This window comes from Camelus bactrianus, chromosome 4 (assembly GCF_048773025.1).
Source record: "Camelus bactrianus isolate YW-2024 breed Bactrian camel chromosome 4, ASM4877302v1, whole genome shotgun sequence".
In the NCBI taxonomy this organism is placed as follows: domain Eukaryota; kingdom Metazoa; phylum Chordata; class Mammalia; order Artiodactyla; family Camelidae; genus Camelus; species Camelus bactrianus.
In genome coordinates, this window is record NC_133542.1 from 20649057 (window position 1) to 20672903 (window position 23847).

Consider the following 23847-nt stretch of genomic DNA (forward strand, 5'->3'; position numbering starts at 1 on the left):
GCCTTCACCACTACGACTGACCCAGCCTGTACAATCCCCAGGTGCTCCATCAGGCTCTTCACACCCACCCTTTGCAGCCACGCCAAGATGGGCACTTCATCCACCCCATGTCACACACTGGTTAACAAGGACAAACTAAGCAGTTCGGTTAAGGACAGAGAGCTAAGACGTGATTATTACCGAGCCTCAGTCCCAACACTTCTGTCTCCAAATCCTCCTCGCAGGAGCTATTAAAAGCAGTAAGAACAATAATGATCATTTTAAACGGCTGACACATTTGTTACTCACTGAGCGCAGAAACACGACGCTGAGTGTCGAGTGCTAATATGGGTCAGCTTATAACAATCTCATGGGATCCTGCTCCGATTCCCACTTGACAGATGCAGAAATGGGGAGGGAGAATTGAACTGTCTGTGTGAATTTAAGCTGCAGGGCCAGAGTGAAGCCCAGGCACTATGACTCCACAGCCTGCCTCTTACTATTCCTATACTGCCTCCACAGAAAACTGGGCGAGCCAGAAGCGCGGAGGACCACGTCAACCAATGAAGTGGGCAGATCCCCTCACCTGACAGCCAGCTTTCTCACCCGTGAAATGAGAGTGTCAGAGCTGATGATGTCTAAGATCCCTTTTTTGTGAGTTTTGCTCACAGTATCAGCCCCAGCACCAATCACCAGACCAGGAGAGGCATATCCCACTGCAACCAAAAGCCAAAAACCAAATCCAAGTGATTCACTATGGATTTTTTAAAATCGTGATAAAATATGCATAATATAAAATTTACCTCACTACCCATTTTTAAGTGTATAGTTCAGTGGCATTAAGTTCATTCACACTGTGATAGAACCAGCACCCTGACCCATCTCTAGAACTTCTAACTTCCCCAAACGAAACTTAACCCATTAAACACTAACTCCCCATTCCCTGCTCCAGCCCATGGCAACCATCATTCTACTTCTGTCTCAGTGCATTTGACTACTCTGGGTACCTCACATAAAGGTGATCATACAGTATTTGTCTTTTTTGTCAGTGGCTCATTTCACTAGGCATAATGTCCTCAAGGCTCATCATGTAGCATGTGTCAGGAAAAGCTGAATAATATTCCATTGTGTGGATATACCACATTTTGTTTACCCATTCATTTTTCAATGCATACGTAGGTTGCCTCCACCTTCTGGCTCTTGTGACTAATGTTCCAATAAACATGGGTATACAGGTAACTGCATTTTTGATGAGGCAGAATGGATTCAACTTATGTTCAAAAAAATTAACACATCAGGAGATTTCTCATAAATAAATCTTCTTGAATTAAGCCAAGCTCTCTAAGCACAAGCTCAGGAATTGGAGTCATACACAGTGCGCTGTTCTGTCTCAGGGTCTAGGCTCCCATCACTAATATGGCTCTTTGCCTACGACTGAAGAATAGAACAAACACATGATGCCCAAAGGAAATAATCCCCAAAAAACCTACCACAAGGAGGATCTGAATGCACTTCAAAACAGATTTAAGGTACAGATTTCTGGACAGCACATCAATTTCAAGAATAACGTTAGAATTTCTTTTTATGTTTAAACACCCTGAAGTTGGTTCAGAAATATTTTTAAAAAAGGAAATTATTTGATAATAGAAGTCCTTTGTTATTCTTACAAGATATTTTTTCCATTCTTGAACAGGTGTTTCCTATCTGTCCCCATTCCATCCCTCCCCCCAAGATGGAAGAATAAAGAGGAAATGATGATCACCAACTGTCTTACTATCACTGTTGGTAATCCTTCTTTCTAAAATCAATATATTTGTTATTTTTACACTCCTAGTTCCTTATGGGGCCAGGCCACTCCCTATACGAGGGGTCAAGTCTCAGGTGGAGGGCAAGATCCACCATTCTGACAGTCACCAGACCCACCAATCTCCTGGAAACAAGGGTGAAAGAGAGAAGGCAGCTGGTGGCCTCGACAGGCGAATATACTATAAAACACTTGGAAAGAGAAAAGGAGAAGTTGCACGAAAATGTTGTGGCTAAAATGTACCAAATCAGAGATACTTTTGTGTGCTTCATCATAATCTAACCGTAAAATTAGGTGACTTCGACTGTAACCTGCCACAATCTCCCTAAGTAAAACAAAAAAGAGCTCAGATAATAGCAATCAAACTGACACCCCTGAGTGGGTTTTTGAGGTAAATAAGCTAAAGAAAAGAAGTGTCCCTGCATGGGACACTGCATCTGGGGGGAGACACGTGGGCTGAAGCACAATCCACGGGTGCAGAGCCTGCGAATCCGGAGGCCAACTGCACTACCACACTGTATATAAGAGACTCGAGCGTCCACGGATTTTGATACCCACAGTGCGTCCTGAAGCTAATCCCCCGTGGATACCAAGAGATGACTGTTGTGTGTAAGAAGCCAAGCCCGAGGGCAAGAGAGAGGCAGGCAGACCTTCCTTGTTTAGATGACAACACTGAAAATAAACTCAAAGGTTACTGCAAGCTGATTTCAAGTCATGGGCCCATGAAGTAAGATCATTTCTGTGTCCAGAGATCCTGATGCTGACGAAGGGCACCAAGACACCAAGAGCATCCTGCCTGGAGCCCAGAGGAGATTCAAGGACGTCTGATTGTCATTCTTCAGTTTGTTCCTCTTCTAAGTCATACCATCCAAAAAACAGAGCTCCCCCTCTTTTAGCACTTTTTATAAAGAATGCCAATTTGGTTTTCAAAAGATGGGAGAGACAGGCTGGGAAGGAAGAGTTAGGTTTCACCAAGTTAAGCCAGACGGCTTTCTGCAATGCCCTTAAAATAGTGAGGTCTCAGTTTCCCCTAGGTGAAATGATCTGCAAGACCTTGATATTTAATTCAACTCATGACTCCATGACTCCCAAGCTTGACTGTTTCTCTTTTGTAATGACTGGAACTAGAATTACTTGTAACCACCTGACAGAATCAAACCCACTACAGACAGATGAAGATTTCCCACAACGAGACACACTCCCCTGGTGACTACATCCAAATTCTGAGGGGAAGATTCAACAAGTCACCAAATGAACTCAAATGATCTAAAAAAAAAAAAAAAAAAATTACTTCTGGCTCTATCTTAACCATTCCAGAGAACCTGAAAATTAACAATGTCATTTAATCACTCACTGGCTTCTTCCATTAACGCTTTTTTTTTTCAGTGTACTTACGGTCATGTACCACTTCACCTTTTCTGAAACTTATGTGGAAAGATTTGATTTCTGTTGCTTTATAAGGGATGAAAAAGATACTTTACAAGGGATGAGAGGAAACACTATACACAGAGCCGTAAGATAAAATAACCACGCTCCCTCCCATGAACTGGGGAACCACACACACACACACACACACACACACACACACACAGTTAAAAATCAGCATTTCATCCTTTAAGGAAAATATAACAAAGGGGAACGTGAGCTATTAATCACACTGGACCATTTCACGGAAAACAGGAAAACAGCAAAGCTGCTTCTAAGTCTAAAAATACCCTCTGAACATTAAGCCCTGTGTTTATTTTTTTCACCCTTCACTCTTTTTGCTATATGCCCTTTGGTAACAGATTGGTTCAAATTAAAGAATATGATACCACTTAAAACACCATGAGCTCGCAGGATAGGGCCTGAGCCATGGGATGAAGACGCCGAGAGGTGTGTTAAAGCTGAAGAAACAAAACATGCAGGAGGCATCCAAGGAAAAGCTCCGGTGCGGCCTGTATACAATGGTTAAAAATACTGAGGAACACAATGATTAAGGGAGAAAAATCACAGTGGTTATCACAGAACTAATGAAAAAAAAGAGAGGGAAAAAAAATTGTAGCGATCTGTTACTTATTGCAGCTCCAACAACATATTACACTCTCCATATCCTAGACTCTAAACCCAAATTCACGTGGCACTTTTCACCTACACAGACAATGTATCCCAGTCTTCCCTCTGTTCTGCTTTCCAATGCTCCCTCACCTAGGACAACGGATAAAGACATCTGTAAAAATCCCAAGTGTGTCCACACATTGTGGATTATATTAAAACAATTCTCTACAATCCATTCCTTTCAAAATACAAGACAGTGGTACATATGCACTGAACCAGGTAGAGTGCTGAATACCGCTTGTATTCAGCCTGCCCCGCATCACTGCAGCCTGTGCTGTGTAGGACACCTCACAACAGGCTAGAAATAGCCTTCCATAGATACATCGTTAGCAAAATTATGCACCTACATTATTGCTGTCTACAGAGTGCGCAGGGCTGATGCATAATGAACACTTTAGTAAACTGTTCTCTCAAGCTCTGAGAAAAGATCAGAATCTAAGCCAGCTGTGCTGTTTAATATTACCTCTAAGGGAGGTGAGTGTGTGGGTGGTTTATTTGAAATTCTCCTTTCAACATTACATCCCTATCTTTGACGTTGGTGGATTTTTTTTTTCCTTTCATTTGTCTTACTCTGTCTTCTAAGGCTGAAGAACACAGCAGATTTAATTACAAACAGAGAGTTTAAGAACAGTGATGCTTTAAAGGCTGTGTATCTATTAAACTTTGATCCCATTCATCCAAGAAGGCTTTGTGCTGTAGAATAAACTCCAGTATTCATGCAATTTTAATGATAATGCTTTTGAACCCCATTTGCTTTCATGTGTTTGACCTTCTGTTCAGTACCCTGAATATTTCAAGCACCCCTAATACAGTGGTTAGGAAGGCCAAAAGAGCATTTATAGGAGCCAAAAATAAGTGTTTTAAGAATTTAAATACTTACAAAAGGATAACAAAATGTCTTAATTTTTTTTAATTTCGTAAGCTGGAAAATGGTTCAGATTGGAAAAAAATAAAGATACATAACCCTAAATATTTATCCTCATTTTCTGGGTTATTTTCTTATTTAAAAAAAAAACAATGAGCATATATACCTTCTGAAAGAAATAACATCCAAAAAAAACTTAAGAAAAAGAAAACTTTCAACAGCCCACATCTAGAGATAATTATTAACACTGTGAACCTTGTTCCAAATCTTCAACCATGCCCACAATTTTATACATAGGTTCATGCTACACACACCTTACTAAAATTCGTCCCATGACCCCAAGTATATCAAGGAAAGGTGTTCACATAAATAGGTATAGATTATATCATTTTCAGTGGTCACACAGAACTCCATTGGATGACTGTACCAATATTTCACTACCATTAACACAGTGATGAATTCTGAATGTATGTCTGCCCACGTCTTTTATTTTCCCATCTGTGACAAATTCCAAGAAGTACCTTAATCAAAGAGAATCACATATTGACACATTACCAAACTGGCTCCCAGAAAGGAGGAACTTGCAGGACCTGAGAGTAACCCTTGGCCCCACACCCTTGCCAAAGCTGGGTTCTGTCCATTTTATTTCTTAGTTGCATGCTGCATATTTTAATCTCATTAGTAATTTAATCATATTTAGGATGCTTTGGCTACTTGGAAGTTCTTCTCTTTTATGTAGCAAAAATCACCCACCTAATTTATTCCACAGTCTCTGCTCCTTATCAATCATGTTCAGAAAGTTTTTTTTACTATTTTATATTCTTTTATCTTTACACATTCCAACTACCTAAAATCTATTTCAGTATCAGATGTGATAAAAGGATCCAGTTTTCCAAATGGCTAGGTAACTATCCAAACATCATTTACTGAATAATCTATCCTTTCCTCTGCTGATTTGAATTGCTGCCTTTATCGTATACCGAATTACCACAGTACACCTGTACTACACATCATTGGGCCTTCTAGTCTACTCCACTGACTGACTAAATGAAATGTTAAATGGTTGGTTTAAAGTCTATTCCAGTATCCAAAGGATGGGCTGCCAATGTCAAATTCTGCCTCCACCATGAATAGCTGTGTTACTTTGATTTTTGTTTGTTATTTTGTTTTTATTTCTTTTGATTCAGATATAGTTGATGTACAATATTATATAAGTTTCAGGTGTACAACACAGTGATGCACAAGTTTTAAAGGTTACATTTCATTTACAGTTATTATAAAATATTGGCTATGTTCCCTATGCTGTACTATATGTCCTTGTAGCTCATTTATTTTAGACATAGTATGTTGTACCTCTTAGTCCCCTAACCTTATATTGCCCCTCCCTCCTCCCTCTCCCCACTGGTGGTAGCCACTAGCTTGTTCTCTATATCTGTGAGTCTGTTTCTTTTTTCTTATATTTAGTAGTTTTATTTTTTAAATGCCACATATAAGTGATATCATACAGTATTTGTCTTTCTCTGTCTGACTTATTTCACTTAATAGCTGTATTAGTTCGGATAAGACACTTAACCTCTCTGCCTTAGTTTCCTCATGAGTTAAATGTGTATAACAGTACCTACCCCATAGGTTTTTTTTAATGGGGATAGGCTAAATGGTAAGTACTGTATATATGTTACTTGTCCTTATCATCATCCCCAAAAGTAAGCCAACAGAAACTTGATCCCTGTCTTTAGGAATTTAGAGACCAATGAAGGAAATAAACATTTCACCAAATGGCCACAAAATTAATGCACGATGACAAACCACAGTAAACAGATCAAAGGGGAACGTCATCCAATCTAGCAGATCAGAGAGGGGCTTCCAAGAAGTAACACTGGAATTAAGGGCTAAAGGATGAGTAGGACGGATGTGTCCCTAGGGTGACAGGAAGGTGGACACCCAATCCAGCCACAGGGGCCACCACGTCTGCCTGTTCCAGGGACCTCCTACATGCTGTTCCCTCTGCTGGCAACTTCACAATGGGCTGGTTTCTTCTTACCTTCAACTTCTCAGTTTAAATTTCCATCCTTAGAGAGACACTCCATGACCACCTACTTCTGAAAAGCCAGAGATACGGTCTTTGATAAGAAAGCTAATGCTGTAAATCATATGATTTTATTCCCTCAACAGAAACTATTCCAGCTGGAGCTGATCCAAGATCCTATCCTCAGTAAAACACAGTAGCCGTATTTATCTTCAAGGCTATCTTTTCTGAATTACTATTTGCAGGTACCTGTGAAACCATCATCTGCTCTTTATGTCAAATAACAGTACCTTTCTTACCTTTCCCTGCTGCACCTGATGAGCACCGTTAACCTTCCTACGTGCTGAAGAGAATGTAGTCTAGCTCCACAACACAATGTCAGGAATGACCTCCTGTCATGACACCCTAGCATGTCTCAGCTGCGTTTGTGACAATGTCTAATTACATATTTGCATGATTACTGGTCTGTCTCCCACTACACTGCCACTTCCATAAGGACAGGGATTGAGTATTTTACTCATCTCTCTACACTCAGAACTTAGCACAGAACCTGGCAGGTAATCGATTTAATGCCTACTGTTTGTAAGACAGATGGATGTCCACAGCACCGTGTGAGCAGAAAACTGGCACTAAATCAGGGCTGAGAGGCAAGGGTTACATCAGGCAGGCCCTTGCAGCTCATGATTTAGGATGTTAGTCTCTGCAACCAGAAGCTATTGAAAGGTTTTAAGCACAGAAGTGTCAAGGATATATTCGGTTTTGAATTTCTCTGGCTAAAACGTGACCTGACTGGAGACAGGAGAGATACTGGGAGACTGAGAGATGGTCCCAGGTTGGACCAGGATGGTGGGGGGTGGGGGAGGGTGAGCAGCCAACTGTCAGAGGAACTCCCACAGCATTTCAAAAACAGACATTGTGACAAGTGCCAATATTTCACAGGGAGAGCTTTGGCATCAGAAAAGAAAATTCTATGATTAGTAATCTCGATACAAAAGGTGAGACTGTACAGTGCAGACATAAGTCATTGTAATCAAGGAAACTACAAAGCCAGAACAGAGTATAAAGTCTATTCCCTACAGAGGAGTCCCAGTTCTAGACAATTTCACTCATCCAAGGGACATTACTTACTAGCCACGAAAAGACAGCTCCTATGTATTAAAAATACTGAATATACAAACAGTATTAAGCCAAGACTACAGAGCACAGTGGCTAAAGGCCTTTGCATTTCCACAGTTGTAACTCTACAGCACTGTGGTTTACTACTCTTAGGAAAATAGATAAGTAAATAATATATTACAAAGCTTCTTTCTCACAATGTTACCAAAAAAAGAAAATATCTTTGAATGCTTACTCTTCAAGCCTTGTAACATTCCTGAAAACCTACAACTGCATATTTTTAAGTCCTTTCTAATGTGAGAAAGGAATGAGTTTCTGTATTTGCCAATGGCTTCTTAGGCAGGGGCACTCTACCTACCTATGTTGCCTCTTGCAGCATCTTGAGAATATCACACTCTTATGTTGCTACTCTACCTTCCTGCCCTTCACAGCTGCCATGAACACATCTGGCACCGCAGGTAGGGGTTTAGGCACCTAAGAGCCTGCTGACTGGCAAGAAGGATGTACGAGAAGTTTGGGCCAGACTCTCATAATAACATCGTTTCTGCAGAAACTTTAGGTAAGGCACTCAGACTCTCTTTTCTCCTGTGTCAAACAGTTCAGTATCAACCTGTGTTCTCCACAGAGAGGTGTTAGAGTAGTAAATAAGTACACGCACAATATAAAATGTGAAGGTGCCACTCCACAATTACCAACTAACAGGGAGAAGTTAATGTGAGTTTCCTGTCTCAGATGGATGTTAGGAGAGCAAGTACCTGAGTAGCTACGGAAGAGTAAAATCATGATGATCTAATTATGTGACAGATTGAATAAAAAACTTTAATTCAGTAGAAGGGATTATTCAAAAGACCCTAACACTTGTTTCAAAATATAGGTGATGCTTCCACTTAAAGAAACACATATCAAAACCAAACTGTAAGAACTTTTGAAGGAGAACTATTATTTTTTTTTAATGTATGGGGAATCTACAAATCTTTATTTAATTTTTTTTTAAAGATAAACAAATAGGGGGGAGGAAAGAATAGAAGGGGAGTGAGAAGGAAACAGGCAAGAGGATTTACTAATCAACTGTATATAATCATACCTTGCTTCAAGATTTCTGAACATTTTATAACGGTTAGGGGCTCCGGAAAGTCCCATAATACAGAAGCATGCTTAACTCTGCTTCCAATATTTCTCAAACTTACTTGTTTTTGGTAGGTGCCTCTCTCCCATGTTCTATCTATTAATAGGAGATTCCCTGGACAGCAGTCCTTAAACCTGAGAAGTTATTTTGGGGTTGAGGGGGCAGTTATGGTAATGTCTGTGCCCCTCCTCAGACCTATTTCAGACTCCCACATGATAGGAACTAAATGTGACACACAGCCAGGTTTGGGAACCACTGTATCAGCATAAGCGGTTTTTAAATTCCCTGCACATTTCTAGGCTGGTAGGCTGGGGCCAGAATCACTTCTAAATGAAGCATGAGGTAAAGAAATAGCATCTTCAAAATTATAAAGAAAAAGTGAGGTAATTTAATCCACAGAAACAGAATAGCACACCTTTTTCCGGTCCACGGGTACTCTATAAACCAAGTTGTTAGGATTCCAACAGTCCACTCAGGAATCAGGGACTAAACTACTGATACAAATAAGAATCTACCTTGCATCAAGAGAGTTTTTAAAGCAAAATAATTCACTGAGTAGCTTAATAAAACACATTTTAATAACCTGCTCTCAAAAAGCTTAAAAATCAAATAGACTCACACCTCACCTTCCACAAGTAATGCCCAATTATGAGAGAAATGTCCTGCAAAACCCTGGCACTCTTCAGAAAACCTCCGAAGGGCATAGTACGGCACGTACAGATAACAGAGTTCCATTATGCTACATCTACCTCAATTCAAAAATCACTCTTACACAGTGATGTATTTACATGGTCAAGTCTGACATCATGGATGAGGACCAAAATCTGAAGTTCTGCAGCAAACAAAAGCATCAGTTTAATGTACTCAGGATTACTACGCAGGAAAACAAATTTCTTGAGACACAGTCTTCAACTCTTGCTTCTCAACTTACAAAGTAATGTTCACTCAAGAAATTTAAAGTGATTCTGCAGAAGGTGGAAAAACAAGCTTTAATCCAGAAATGACTTCACAGCCTATTTGTCTCAGAGCTCGAAGCACTTTTCATTGAAGCCATTAAAGTGTGCCAGGCCCCAGAGAAAGCCAAGCCACCCAGAAAGGCACACTTGTGCCCAGGCAGCAGCCACCCTTAGTGCTCCGGCTGATCTTGCCAGACGTGCCCTCTCTCCTAGGAAGCTGACTGACGGTGGCCTGACCACCTCGTTCCTGAGGCTGTGTTTCTTGGTTGTGGTTCCTCCATTTTGTTCTATTTTGCTTGAGGTGGAAGAAAAGATGTATTATTTTTCCATTCATGCTCTCCTACACTCTGCATTTTCTGTCCTCAAAACAGAAGACCACCAAGAGGATTACTGGGAACGTCTCCCATCTTCTTAGAATGTCTCCACCGCTCTTCATCCTTCTTTGCTGAATAGCATTGCTTACACATCTTTTGCCAAGAAGCTAAGAAAGAAGCAATGCCCTGGAGACCCCTGGTATGAGGGCTGAAGAACGAAGCTGGCCTGTGCGCACCAAATGACCGAGAGCATCTTGCAGAAGCTCTGCTATACTATGTCCTAGCTGCCCACCTTCCCTTTGCTCAAAACAGAGTCAAAGCCATGACACTGTCTTTCCTAAGGATCTGGGGGGAAAGCATTCAAAAGAAACATTAGCAAAAGTCATAAGCAGCCTTCTTATTCACAAGAGCTCTACACTTCTTATAGAAACAGGAAAAGCAGCCACGCATTCAGAAGCAACCCAAGCAGCACAATTTAATTCTGGGCTCTACAGAGGGTGAGGCAGGTATTCTAATACTCTTAAGCTAATCGCCTAACGGAGCAAACCTACACTGACTGATAATTCAAGAATTTGGCTGGAAACTGGGTTTGCTCCCAATCCCAGTGAGAGCTTGTAAGATTCTTCTGTCCCTTGTTTTCAGTCTAACCTGAGCACATGGAAGTGGAAGAAGTAAAGATGATGGAAAGAAAATGTAGTGAGAGAGAAAAACCTAATTACAAAAGACAAGGAAGAAAACGTAGAAACACAAACTGCTCATCCATAAGTCCACTGACCAAGAAAAATCACTGTTTAAATGTTAATTTTAAAAATAATCTTACAGCATTATATAGCACAGTGCCTGGTATATAAGTTCTCAGTGTATTTTATCTACTATCGTAGCTCTTTTTTCCAATATAAGGCTTGTTGAATATCTACTTTACGTCCTGCTTTTCTCAAGAGCGATCATCATGAATACTCCCCTACACCAATAAGAACTGCTGTGTAGATAAAACAGCTACAGACACTCGATGATGCATAAGTACTGTGATCTACTTCCCTATCCACTAGCATTTGCATTCAGGTTCTTTCCAACTTTTCACTACAACACTACTGAAGTGAACAACTGTGCACACAAGTGTTTCAAGTTCATATATTTATTTTCTGTAAACAGATTCCTAAAAACAGAATTACAAGCAAGAGAACTGCTGATATCAACACTTCCACCATCAAATGAGAACCCACATACTTACACCCTTGCTGACTCAGAAAGTTATCATCCCTTTTAATCTACGCTGACTTAGACAATGAACAATGTCACATAGTGCTGTGTGATTTCCATGATTTTATATCTGCATCCTGGCCCCTTGCAGTCCTTTCCTATGCGGTCAGCGCTGTTTCCACAGACATGGAACCTGCGACTACAGAGGGCTGACTGTACCACGTCATTTTATATACGAGACTTGAGCATCGGCAGACTTTGGTATCTGTGGGGGTCCTGGACCCAATCCCCTGTGGATAACAAGAGAATGCAGTATTGCCTTTCCAAGTTCTTTTCTAATTTTTCTATTAAGGTGTTCATCTTTATCTTACTGATTACTAGATGCTTTAAGATATTTTTTAGTTTGACATTTAAAGTTGGAATAGGACTCATAGTTGAGAATTACTGGCAGTTATCAATTCTGAAACTAGCCAGTCTGGACAAAAATCCTAACTCTGCCACTAAAGCTGTACAACCTTGAGTGACTTACTTAGCCACTCTGTGCATCAGTCCCCTCATCTATGAAATGAGAAATAATAATCCCCTTATGGGGTCTTTTTGCGTAGTTGAGTTAAAATAATGCCTAGACATGCTAGCCATTTTCATAATTAAGGAAGTTTATCTTATATTTACAACTTTATAACTTTACATGGGCATGTTTTAATTTAATTTCTAAATTAATTCTTAAAAACATGTGATGTATTTTTAAGCAGAAATAAGCAAATATAAAAATACAAGTACAGGATAACCCCTTTCAAATATATACAAATTGGATAAAAAGAAAAGAAACAGGAAGGATGTATTCATTCAACAAACATATATTGAATTCCCACTAAGAGACAGACACTGGTGACACAATGAAGGACAGAACAGAGTCCCTTTCTTTATACCCACCCTGAGGGATACCAACAAAGAAATAAACTAACAAGCAGTCCAGTGAGCCAAGCCCTATACTTCAGAGAAGCACTACAGGCAGTTCTCACAATGAAGAGCATTTAACCCACACCAAACAAGGGAAGGGCACATTTCCCTAAGAAATGATCAAGCTGAGACCTGAAAAAGAAGTAGTGATTAGTTTGTATAAAGTGGAAGAAAGAGAAGGGGAATTTCCACAAAGGGGACAGCATGGTGCAAAGCCTGTAAGGCAGGCAAATGTGTGCAGTACACAGGGAAGGGGTAAGAGATAATCACACGTATAAAGAGCTGCGAGAGATGATACCACATAGACAAAAAGGGTCAGACCACACTCCCTTCAAACTCTTTCATGGGCCTTACAAGGGCTTTACATGGGAGCTTTAAAGACCACTGAGGAGCTTTAAGCAGAGAAGTAACATTAGATTTGTTTTTTAGAAAGATGATTATGGCTACACTTATGCCCAGGTCCATTTTACCTTGGCTGTGCAACTTAGGAATTGGGGGCCAGGGGGGTGGAATTGAAATCAAGTGACTTGTGATTTGTTTGGGGTCTCACGGGTCCTCAGAATGGGAAAACCAGGAGGACATCTGAGGTCTCTGAGCCTCTGATCCTGGGCTCCTACTGATCATGTTCTACACAGCCAAATGACGGACAGTCTTTCACCATTTTCTAAATGATTTCAAGAGCTTCCTTCGAAGTACGCCTCTGCTCTCCCTTCTGAACATCAGGCACAGAACAGATGACTCTGTGCTGCTCTCATCAAATGACCTTCCCTTTTATGATACATAATCAAATCCAGCCGTGGGCAGGAAATTCCCCGATGGTCAGAAACTGGTCGACCATTTACTCTGTGAAATTGTGGGAGGGGGCAAGTTTTGAACAATACAGTTGGTGCACACTTGTGTCTTCAATAACACCGATTCCCCCAATGAAGATCTCATTTGTTTTAGTCTCCTTATAATCGCTCTGATTTAGTGAAGGAAAAAGTCTTCAGTGTATTGTTAGGATATTTACTACCTGCCTAATATTTGTTAATCTCCTGTTATAACAAAAGCAGAATAAACTTTGAGCTCACAGATTTAATCAAGTGAAAATATCTAAGACTTAACTTTTTGTGTATGATAATTTTTTATACCTCTACTTATAAAAAGTGATAGCGGTTTTTCCATTTATCAAAGTGATGAATACAGATGCCCAAAAGTCATGAAGATAAAACTGAATGACAAATTTTGGAAACAATCAAATTACTCCATCATAACCAAATGGAACCGTACAGAACTTGAAAGAGCCTACAGAAATTCACCTGAATCATTCAGAGCAGCAACCAGCAGACACAGTGAGGGCAGTAACTTAAACATAAAGGGAGAGCCAATATGTATCACATGATAGCATAACTCACTGCCTCATAAAAGTAAAGTAACAGTTACCAAATTCAGACAAATGTACTGATATAAAGATTTTATGGTAAGTTTCTGATTAGGACATATCCTTTGACATAAGGTGGTTTATGGTAAAATGGATCAAAATGATTTAAATGGGTACATCTTGAGACAAAGAAAGTAGCTGAAAGCTTGTAAAAAATGAATTAAATGCATCTTGATGATCACAAAATACTTGCTGAATAACTTAAATCTTATAAACATCGACAACCTTTTCCAGCTTCTGTTGGAGCTAAGAAAAAGGAGTTTTCCAAGTCTACATCAAGAAATTTACAGACAAGATGCATTCTAAATATCTCTCTAGAAAATGTGGACTGGATTGAAGGCAAAGGTAATCACCCCCAAAAAAGTAGAAAATCTAAAGATTTTGGGTTGGTAAGCTTCAAAGGGACCAAAGATACACAGAGAGTAGTGGATGAGATGAAAAGAAATGCGCTTACTGGAAAACAATTTTAAGGTTTATTAAACTTAATTAAAAAATGGAATAGGACACAGCACTCCAGTGCAAAGTTAAGCATATGAAGTAGAATAGAATCTCTAGGTAACAAGATACTAACTTTCATGAGCAAAATCTTGGTAACAGTAATGATGAGAAATATCTGCAGAAAGCCTCTCCCTCAGTTTGCCTAAGACATGACGGAGAACAGCCACAGCCAAGGGTTTGGCTTTGTAGGTCCCTCTTGCCCAGAAGTAGCTATTTAAGCAGTTTAATGAGTAATATGAATATGGCCAGCAAGCCACTGAATACAGCATTCATGAAACATAAAGAAGCACTCCAGGGTCACTTCAGTGAGCAGTACAAGCAGGGAATGAGAAGGGTGAAAGCTGCACCCACCCTGTTATCAGTTCCTACAGGACACCCCTTCTTTGGGTTTCTTCATCACTCAGACACAGAACAGTGCCTGACTGTTCTCTCCCTGGCCAAGCTGCTCAACTGGCACCAAGTCCTTACAAGGACCTCTCAGGGGGCCAGACCTCATCCTTCCAAAAGATGTCTGTCACTGTCCACCAGCTGCACCGAGAAAATCACTCAGGGCTTTGGATCCAAGAATCAAGTCAAAGAACATGGAGCTCACACATCACAACCACCACCAAGTGTGCCACACGTATCTGCAATCCTCAACAACAACTTAATGAACAACTTCAAATTACCATGTAGCTGTCTGATGTGCTCAAATGAGATCAGGGCATTTCTATGCATCTACGTTGGCATCAGCCTTCCACAAGCACAGACACAGATGCAGCGTGAACAGTCAACCACCCACTCTCACTGTAAACGTCCCTGATGCCTTGCTGGAGACTAATAATTCAAAAAACTCTTCAATGTTCTACAGTCTCTCCACTCCACAGTTAATGAGGCTGTCACTGCACCACCAGCCTACCAAGCTAAGAGGCTGCTCGGAAAGTAATTAACAGCCTCACTGTTTAATACAGATGAGGGATTACAAAAAGAAATTTGAGTTTCAGAAAAAAATACCAAAAACCTAAGCATAGGGGAAAAACCTGTAAAATACAGCACGTACTAAAAGAGGCATATGTAACACTGACCTTGATGTAATATGAAAAGATTGATTCAGCAAGTGAGACAAATTTTACACATGTGTTCATGCTGTATGTATATGTACACATACACACACAGGCACTCATAAGTGTGTGCATTATACAAATGAATGTGTTTTAGACAAAGGGGATGACAAAGACCTCTAGCGTTTTACCCACACCCACCTCTACATTCTGGGTGCACTGACAGACTACAGTTTCCAGCCTCCTCCCTTCTTCCCGTGCACTTAGGCATTATGGTCTGGCCAGGTTACAAGTTCCAGCCAACTCAACTTAAACTGAAGTGACTGTTCCTTCTATTAGTTTTCTGGTGTTGCAACAAATCAGCACAAATTTAGCAACTTAAAACAGCAGCCATTTATTAGCTCACAGCTCTACAGGTCACAGTCTGGGCCTGCCTGACTGGGTTCTCTGCTCATAGACTCACGAGGCCAAAATCAAGGTGCCAGCAAGACTGGGCTCCTATCTGCAGGCTCTAGAGAAGAAGTCTCTTCCAGTTAAATTGTTAGCAGAATCGAGTTCTTTTAGGCCCCAGACCTCAGGAGGTCCCTGTTTCCTTGTCAGCTGCCTTCCAAGAGCTGCTCTCCGCTCCTGGAGGCTAAGCACACTCCTGACCCGGTCCCTCCATCCCTAAACAGCAACAGCACGTCCAGTTCTTCTCACACTTCCAGTCTCTCTGACCTCCCCTTCTGCTACCAGCTAGGAAAAAAAATGCTCCTCTTTTAAAGGGCTTATGTGATTAGGTTAATCCCAATTGTATAATCTACCTTTGCCATATAAAGTAACAATCTCAGAAGGGACATCTTTTCACAGTGACAGGCTGACTCACACTCAAAGGGGAGAGGACTACACCAGAGCGAGGGTCACTCAAGGTCTCAACATTCTGCCAACCACATTCCCCTCCCAGATCTCATCCACTGAACTCCTATGCTTGTTCCAACACACTCTTTCACTCTGACAATTTTGAAAAATGTGTGTTAGAGATGGCAGAACCCTAGTCATCCTGGATCCCTGAAGCAAATAATAGGAAACAAGAATGAAAGGAGCTGTGACCAGCAAATATCCATTAACACTTCTTGGCTAAACGAAAGCATTAGGACATCTTGCAAAATTCAGAGTAACAAAACCAAAGCTACTGGTTGAAAACAAGGTTTAAAAAAGATCAACTGGGTCCAACAAAACCCAAAAAGATTCCACGGTGGTAACTGGCCAATGGAACCGACAAGATTTTGAAGAAACTGTATTGCTCAAATCAGCCATGAGCCATTAGTAGTTTAAGGCCTGTGACTGTAAAGTGACCCCCAAATTTAAATAAACAGGGAGCTGACTAAAGAAGCTTTGCAGCTCCCAGAGGCCACGCTCCTTGTCACCCTCTTAGATTTGGCCAAATAGAAGAAAGAACAAGAGTGCTCCCCAGATGGTAGAAACCACGCAAAAAAAAACAGAGGTTGGGGACTTCACAATGCTTGCTCAGCAGGTGGCATCCATCCCCTTTACGGACCATCACCGCCATGACTGCTACTCTTTCCTTTCACAAATGGGAGTGTTCCCTGTGAACACGGCTTCCTACACACTCAAAAGCACGGGCAAACTATCCATCAGTACCTCACAAGCATTGCACCTTGCTACTGAGGTATCGTTCAGCATTACAGAACTGCTCCAACTAGGATCTATTTGTAAATTCAGTTTACATTATAAGAAAGACATTTCTGTTTCTTTCAGATATCATAACTCTGAAGAGGCTAGAAAATAAATGGAAACCTCCTAGGAGCTGGGTGGTTCCTGAGAATGACAGACAGGGTCCCCATAGACATCATACCATACACAACTTGACCCAGGGGTTGGGGAGAAAGGTTAGAGTAAAGCAACTAGAGCATCATATTCCAACTTTAGAAGTTGTACTAAATGTAAAATCTTCATAAATAGTAAAGTTACTTCCTGAAGCATAAGACTCAGCTGATTAGTTTGTAGTGTGGTTTGAAAATATTTTGTTGATAGTCTGTGAGAACACTTGAGAAGGTCTCACAACATGACATTTTAATAACAGCTGTATGGAGCTGTTGTCTTAGTCTTTAGTATCCATAGTAGACCATATAAACCACTCTTAAACATTTGGGCTCAAAGTGAATAAGGAAATAAAGAAAATCTAAGCCAAAAAGAAAGAGAGAGAGAAAGGTTGTACTGTAAAAATTTTAAACTTCTTATTTTGTCTCCTGCTCCCTCAACATTCCCCACCCACACAAGTGGTGAGCACCCCACCCAGGTGACTAAGTGCACCAGTGTGATAAGGTGGCCTCACCACAAGTTCCCGTCTCTGTCTGCCCTGACTGTGACCTGGTAAGTAATATTCTCACACACTTAGGAAATTCCCTCCTGCCTTTTCTTGAGTGCTCCACGCTGACCTTCAATCAAGATACTTGTCAAGGGTTTTCGAGCTCTCTCTCGGCCCCACCACCTGCTTGGTTGAGCCCACTCTCTTGGCCATCCTCCCAGGTGGCCCCCTCTCAGTGTGCAGGGACTCTACTCTGTCTCTTTAGGACCTGAGAGTATAATAAACTTTGTTCTTCTAAACCTCTGTGTACCTCCTTGTGGCCACAACCGATTGTCACATAAAAGAACGTAGAACAAGGGAACAAAGGACTGAAAGAACAGAAATGGGAAAGAGGGAGGTCAAGGAAACCCTTTGATTGCTTACCCCCCAGTATCTCACCCATCTGGCCTTAACTCGTGAAGAACTGCTCAGGAAAGTCCCACAACTTTAAACCCTAGAGCTGTTCTTCAACTCATCTCACCCAGTTCTCATGATTCACTTATCAACAAGTCTTGCCCTTCTCACTCCTCCCTCCAGCTACCCACTCTAAAGAATGCCCAGGCTCCTGAGGCTCTCATGCAGCCCAGGATCTGCTCTGCCAGCTGAAGCTCTTCCCCCAACCCTGATATTATGCCCCTCCCTGCACAGCAACATTTCTTCTCAAAACAAGTTACCACTTTCCCAACCAAGTCTTGACATCTTCAAGTTATTTCTGATTAATTCGGGAGATACTTTAAATTTTCCAAGTTGACTGAAACCAAAATTCATATAAACTTAATTTAAAACATTAAAGAATCACTGTGGGGGAGAAAAAAACCCTTGCAAAAATATAACTGGGTCAACAACAAAAGCTTCGATCAAGAAGAATCTAGGTGATAAGCGAAATTATTTTCAGTCATCATTTTCAGTTCAATCACCCCACAGATCTGTCCATTTGTCAAGCGTATCAGGAAGTTAGAGCTCATTAACAACTTTTTTTTTTTAACCTGGGTCAGGTTATCCTAACTATACAAGCATGGCACTCTGACAAACATGATTCCATTCAATCCCAATACCTCTGGAAACGTTTTTTTAATATTTGGTTGCCCCTAAAATTCATTCAAGATGGCTGCATTTTGATCAGACATTCTAAAGCCCAGTAAAAGAATGCATGGAGTGATTGCTATTATAAGCACCACCCCATTCTCTCCTGATGACATGATCAACTTCTTATGATGTATTTTTACTTTGTAGGGGGAGAGTAGGGATCAGGAATTCCTTTAAGAACCTGGGAACAGGCTAAGGACACTGTCCCTCAGGAAAATGCACATATAAAAATGTGACATAATTTTAGAAAATAAATAGGCCCTCCACAGCCTATTACAGACCCCAGGCTAAGAACCTGATAACAATGCAGGGATAGGGACAAGCCAGACTCGAGATTCTGAAGGCACCAGAGATTTTACTGCTCAGCACAGGCAACTAAAGAACAGAGAACCTCACTCAGATAAAGTCATAGCTAATTATATATTTAATTACATACCTTAACAAATTAAAGTCTCGCCAAATCAACGAACGCATAAACACATTCATGTTAAAATTCTCCAGAGCAAAACGTCTATACAAAACACACCTTACATGTGATGCAAGCATGAAGAAATTAGTTAAAACAGAAAGGCATAAAATACCAATGTAATTAAATGTTTCCAGTTGGAGAATCTGAGTGTGACAATAATTACATGCTAGACTATACCATAATTAACACAGCCTAACCAAATATGTGTTATCCTTTTAAAAAACCAGAAGATACAGTTTATGATAGGTATATATCCTAACCAGACTCACTGAAAAGAAAGCATATCTCATTCTATGCAATAAAAAGTTATTTATAGGTTGAATTGACTTTTTACATGTTGAATCAAATACAATATTTAGAACAGTGTGGTGAATGCTTTTACGAAAATAAGAACTATTACGGGCTGATTATGCCCCTTTCCCCCAAATTCATACATCAAAGTCCTATCCCCCAGTACCTCAGAATGTGACCTTATTTAGAAACAGGGTCATGCAAATGTACTTACTTAAGATGACGTCATACTCATCACTCTACTGTCCTGGAGTCCATACAAAAAGGGGAGATTTGGACAGAGACAGACAGGGAGAACACCATGTGAACAAGAAGGCAGAGATCAGGGTGATACGTCTACAAACCAAGAGAAGCCAAACCATCATTACAAAGTCCACAAACGATAAATGTTAGAGAGGGTGTGGAGAAAAGGGAACCCTCCTACACTGCTGGTGGGAATGTAGTTTGGTACAGCCATTATGGAAAACAGCATGGAGATTCCTCAAAAAAACTAAAAACAGACTTGCCATATGACCCAGCAATCCCACTCCTGACCATATATCCACAGGGAACTCTAATTTGAAAAGATACATGCATTATTCACAGCAGCACTATATACAACAGCCAAGACATGGAAACAACCTAAATGTCCATAGATAGATGACTGGATAAAGAAGCTGTGGTATAGATATGCAATGGAATACTACTTAGTCATAAAAAATAATAAAATAAAGCCATTTGCAGCAACATGGATGGATCTGGAGATTGTCATTCTAAGTGAAGTAAGCCAGAAAGAAAAAGAAAAATACCATATGCTATCACTCATATGTGGAATCTAAAAAAAAAAAAATTTTAAAAAGAGGACACTAATGAACTCATTTACAAAACAAACAGACTTGCAGACATAGTAAATATCTTATGGTTACTGGGGGAAAGAGGATGGGAAGGGATAAATTTGGAGTTCGAGATTTGCAAATGATAACCGCTATATATAAAAACAGATAAAAAAAACAAATTCCTTCTGTATAGCACAGGGAACTATATTCAATACCTTGTAATAATCTTTAATGAAAAAGAACATGAAAATGAATATATGTATACATACATACATGGCTGGAACATTATGCTGCACACCAGAAATTGACACATTGTAACTGACTATACTTCAATAAAAAAATAATAATAAATTTTAAAATGTTAAAAAAAAAAAAAAAGAAAGGCCAAAGATTGCCAACAAACCACTTGTCTGGACAGAAGCACAGCCCTACTGACACCTTGACCTCAGACTTCAAGTCTCCAGAAGTATGAGACGGTAAATTTCTGTTGTTTAAGGCACTCAGTTTGTGATACTTTGCTACTGCTTTATCAGACTAATACAAAGACATAACAAAATTTACTCTGAACGAAATTTTGTTATACAGTAAGGTGTGTCCATATCAAATGCTTGATAAACTTAAAAAAAGTAAGTATAGATTTCATAAGAACAGCAGGTTAACTAGAACCAGAGAGCTATTTTTACCTAATCTGCTGCCAGCTTAAACCAACATGTGGGGGAAAAAAGGCATTACTCTTGCAAAAGTGAAATTTCAATACGGATAAAATTCACTAAAGTAGAATAATGTATGTCCATTTGTCCTATTTTATAGTAAAAAAAAGAATATCTTATTTTATTTTAATTGCATGGTAAAGTATATCTTCATGAGCAATTGAGTAATAAAGTACATTCAAGTGAAAAAAAAGATGATCCATATTTGCTATTTTAATATATTCTAAAGCTTATTTTCCTCTTTAGTAAAATGTATTTGGTGAAAGCATCTTTTAACTTCCAAAGAGCAGAGATGTTGAAAATAACTGTCAGTAACAAGGTAGAAATAATCCCTTCTAACGAAGAACAGTTGTGTAGATTAGTTTAAATCTAATCAGAGATTTGAAATCAATAGGTAAACACTAAAAATATTCTGCTTTATTAATACAAATATCACCCCTTACAAACATAAGCAAAGCACTCAGTTTCACAGACACAAGAGAAATGTTCCTCAAGAGGGCCTTCCACTTATAAACACAGGCTATCTAATCCAGCATACCCGTTATCAAAAGGAAGTAATTCTAAAGTCTAAAGTTTCTTCTGTAGATAAGATCAAGTTCATGGAACTGTACGGGAAAAAATGGCTTAAAAAGTAGGACATGGCTATTTCCCCTAATATCTTTGTCACATGCAAACATTAGCACTGGCTTTATGTACCTTGAAAAACCCATCCACGCGCAAAAATAACATTTGCCTTGGGTTTTCTAAGATTGTGCTACATTAAGTTTTGGAAAAGAGATTGTACGTTAACTTCATCTTTAAAATGAAAGGTTTTTCAGTAAAAAATAGTAATAATAATAAAAGAAAAAGAAAAAAGAAAAAGAAAGGAAAAAAGAAAGGAAGAGAAGAGAAAGAAAAGGAAATGACAGCGATTCTAGAGTCAATGTGATAAATACCAATCTTATCTCATCACAAGTAGACCTCCTGCAAGGCTCTGTCTAAGAAGTTCTTTCATATTCCAATTCAAGTTTTTTACTCTGAACTTCAGAGCTACAAATAACTTCAGGATTTAGCTGAAATGGAGCTGCCTGATTATTTTTTTAAGGTAGCAAAGCTAGAAATTCCAGTTTCTGTAATTTCCTCATGTCTATTACTAATAAAAGGGACAGTATTTTATACTAATAAAAATATTTTTAATGTTAATACTACCATTTACTAAACACTTTTTATGCATGTTCTACAAAATCATTTATCCATACAACAATTCTAAGCAATGGTTATTATCCTCATTCTAGCAAAGACAGATTCAAAAGCTAAATGACTTGCTCAACATCATGGATAGCAGAGGTAGGTCAATCCTCTGCCTTTCCCACTCCAAAGCCAAGATTCCTAATCGCCTTTTAGGGCACTAAGGATTGCAAACGAAGTCTTCAGAATCAAAGTAGAAAAAGGATGCAGTGTTGGTAAATACAGTGCTGGGAGGTGCTTCACAGAAGTGACAAGTATCTGAAATAAGTAAGGTTGGTGACAGCAAAGAAATCCTGCCTGAGAATTTATGGGTAACTCATACGCTGCTTCTGTAAACCTGAAGGAATCTGAAGTAAAAAGTTATTAGAGGGCTTCCAAATTACACCAACAATATACTTGTGTTTACAAATGTTTCTGGCAGAGAGCTCAGGAAAACCCAAGGTGAAAAGCAAAAATAATTACACGAATAGGGATTTTTTTTTACTGAAATAGTCTTCGTTTCCTTCCTTTCCTAAGTTCGCAAATATAACTACTCTATAAAGGCAAGTCTGTGGTGACAGAGGTGGCGGGTGAGCGCACAGGGGACGAATGTCACACAGCATCTGTCACTGTGGCTTCACCAACATTCTGTAAGACACAACCCTCACCTTTTCTGAAGGCGGTTTATAATAGGACTGTTACTGTAGTAGCCCAGGAAAAAGCTCACTACTTCTGAGAAATTATGAGAAAGTCTGATATTAATTATGGCAACCTATGAAAAAAATATGAGCCTAAATTATGAGAAATATTTAAAGAAATTAACGAAGTCCCTAGCAAATGCTCTCTTAAACTAGAACTGTTGCAGAAGCGTAAAAAATTAGTAATCATACTCATTATATAAGAAATAGGTCACATAAGTATTCACTTATTCTTGCCTATATAAAATTCTTCACCCCAGTTCAATGAGATTTAAATTACTAGAATCTGAATTAAATAAGCTTTATTACAATCACAGCTTATTAACCCCATGAAGATGGGCACATCCAAGATGAAAAAGGCTCACTAAAAATAACACTTTAAAATACATGATGATTTGATAACGTTAAGGCTGCAAAACCCATGGGAAATTTGTAAAGGTATGCAGACTGCTGGCCAAGCCTTGGCCTCAAAGGAGTTTGACGACCGAGTTCTCCAAGGAAAAGTTAATGCATGAGCTTCCCAGAAGGAAGCCCCATCCTCCCATTTCCTCTGGGAGCCTGCGGACTACGTGGAAGGACGGATTCTGAGACCTCAGGGGAAGAGCGCAGACCGCGGGCATCGCCGCAGCCACCCCCAGTGCGGGCCACCGCTCATGCCAGCACATCCCGGGACAGCCGGACGCACCGGCACCGCAAGGTCACCAGGGAAGAAGCGACTTTACATAATCTCCCGCAGCGCCGCCCCTCCTTGCCGTGCCCCGGCCGGGCGGTGAGGGGGCGGCGCGCAGGGCGAGGAGGCCGCACGCGGGAGACCGGCGGCTGCC

The 23847-nt window shown here is 40.0% G+C and overlaps 1 protein-coding gene across 1 annotated transcript in view; it reads right to left on the reverse strand.

The window, feature by feature from the left end:
* The window catches only part of SH3GL2 (SH3 domain containing GRB2 like 2, endophilin A1), a 170707-nt gene that overhangs the window by 146215 nt on the left and 645 nt on the right, over nt 1-23847 (reverse strand). The gene's annotated exons all lie outside the window — the stretch shown is intronic.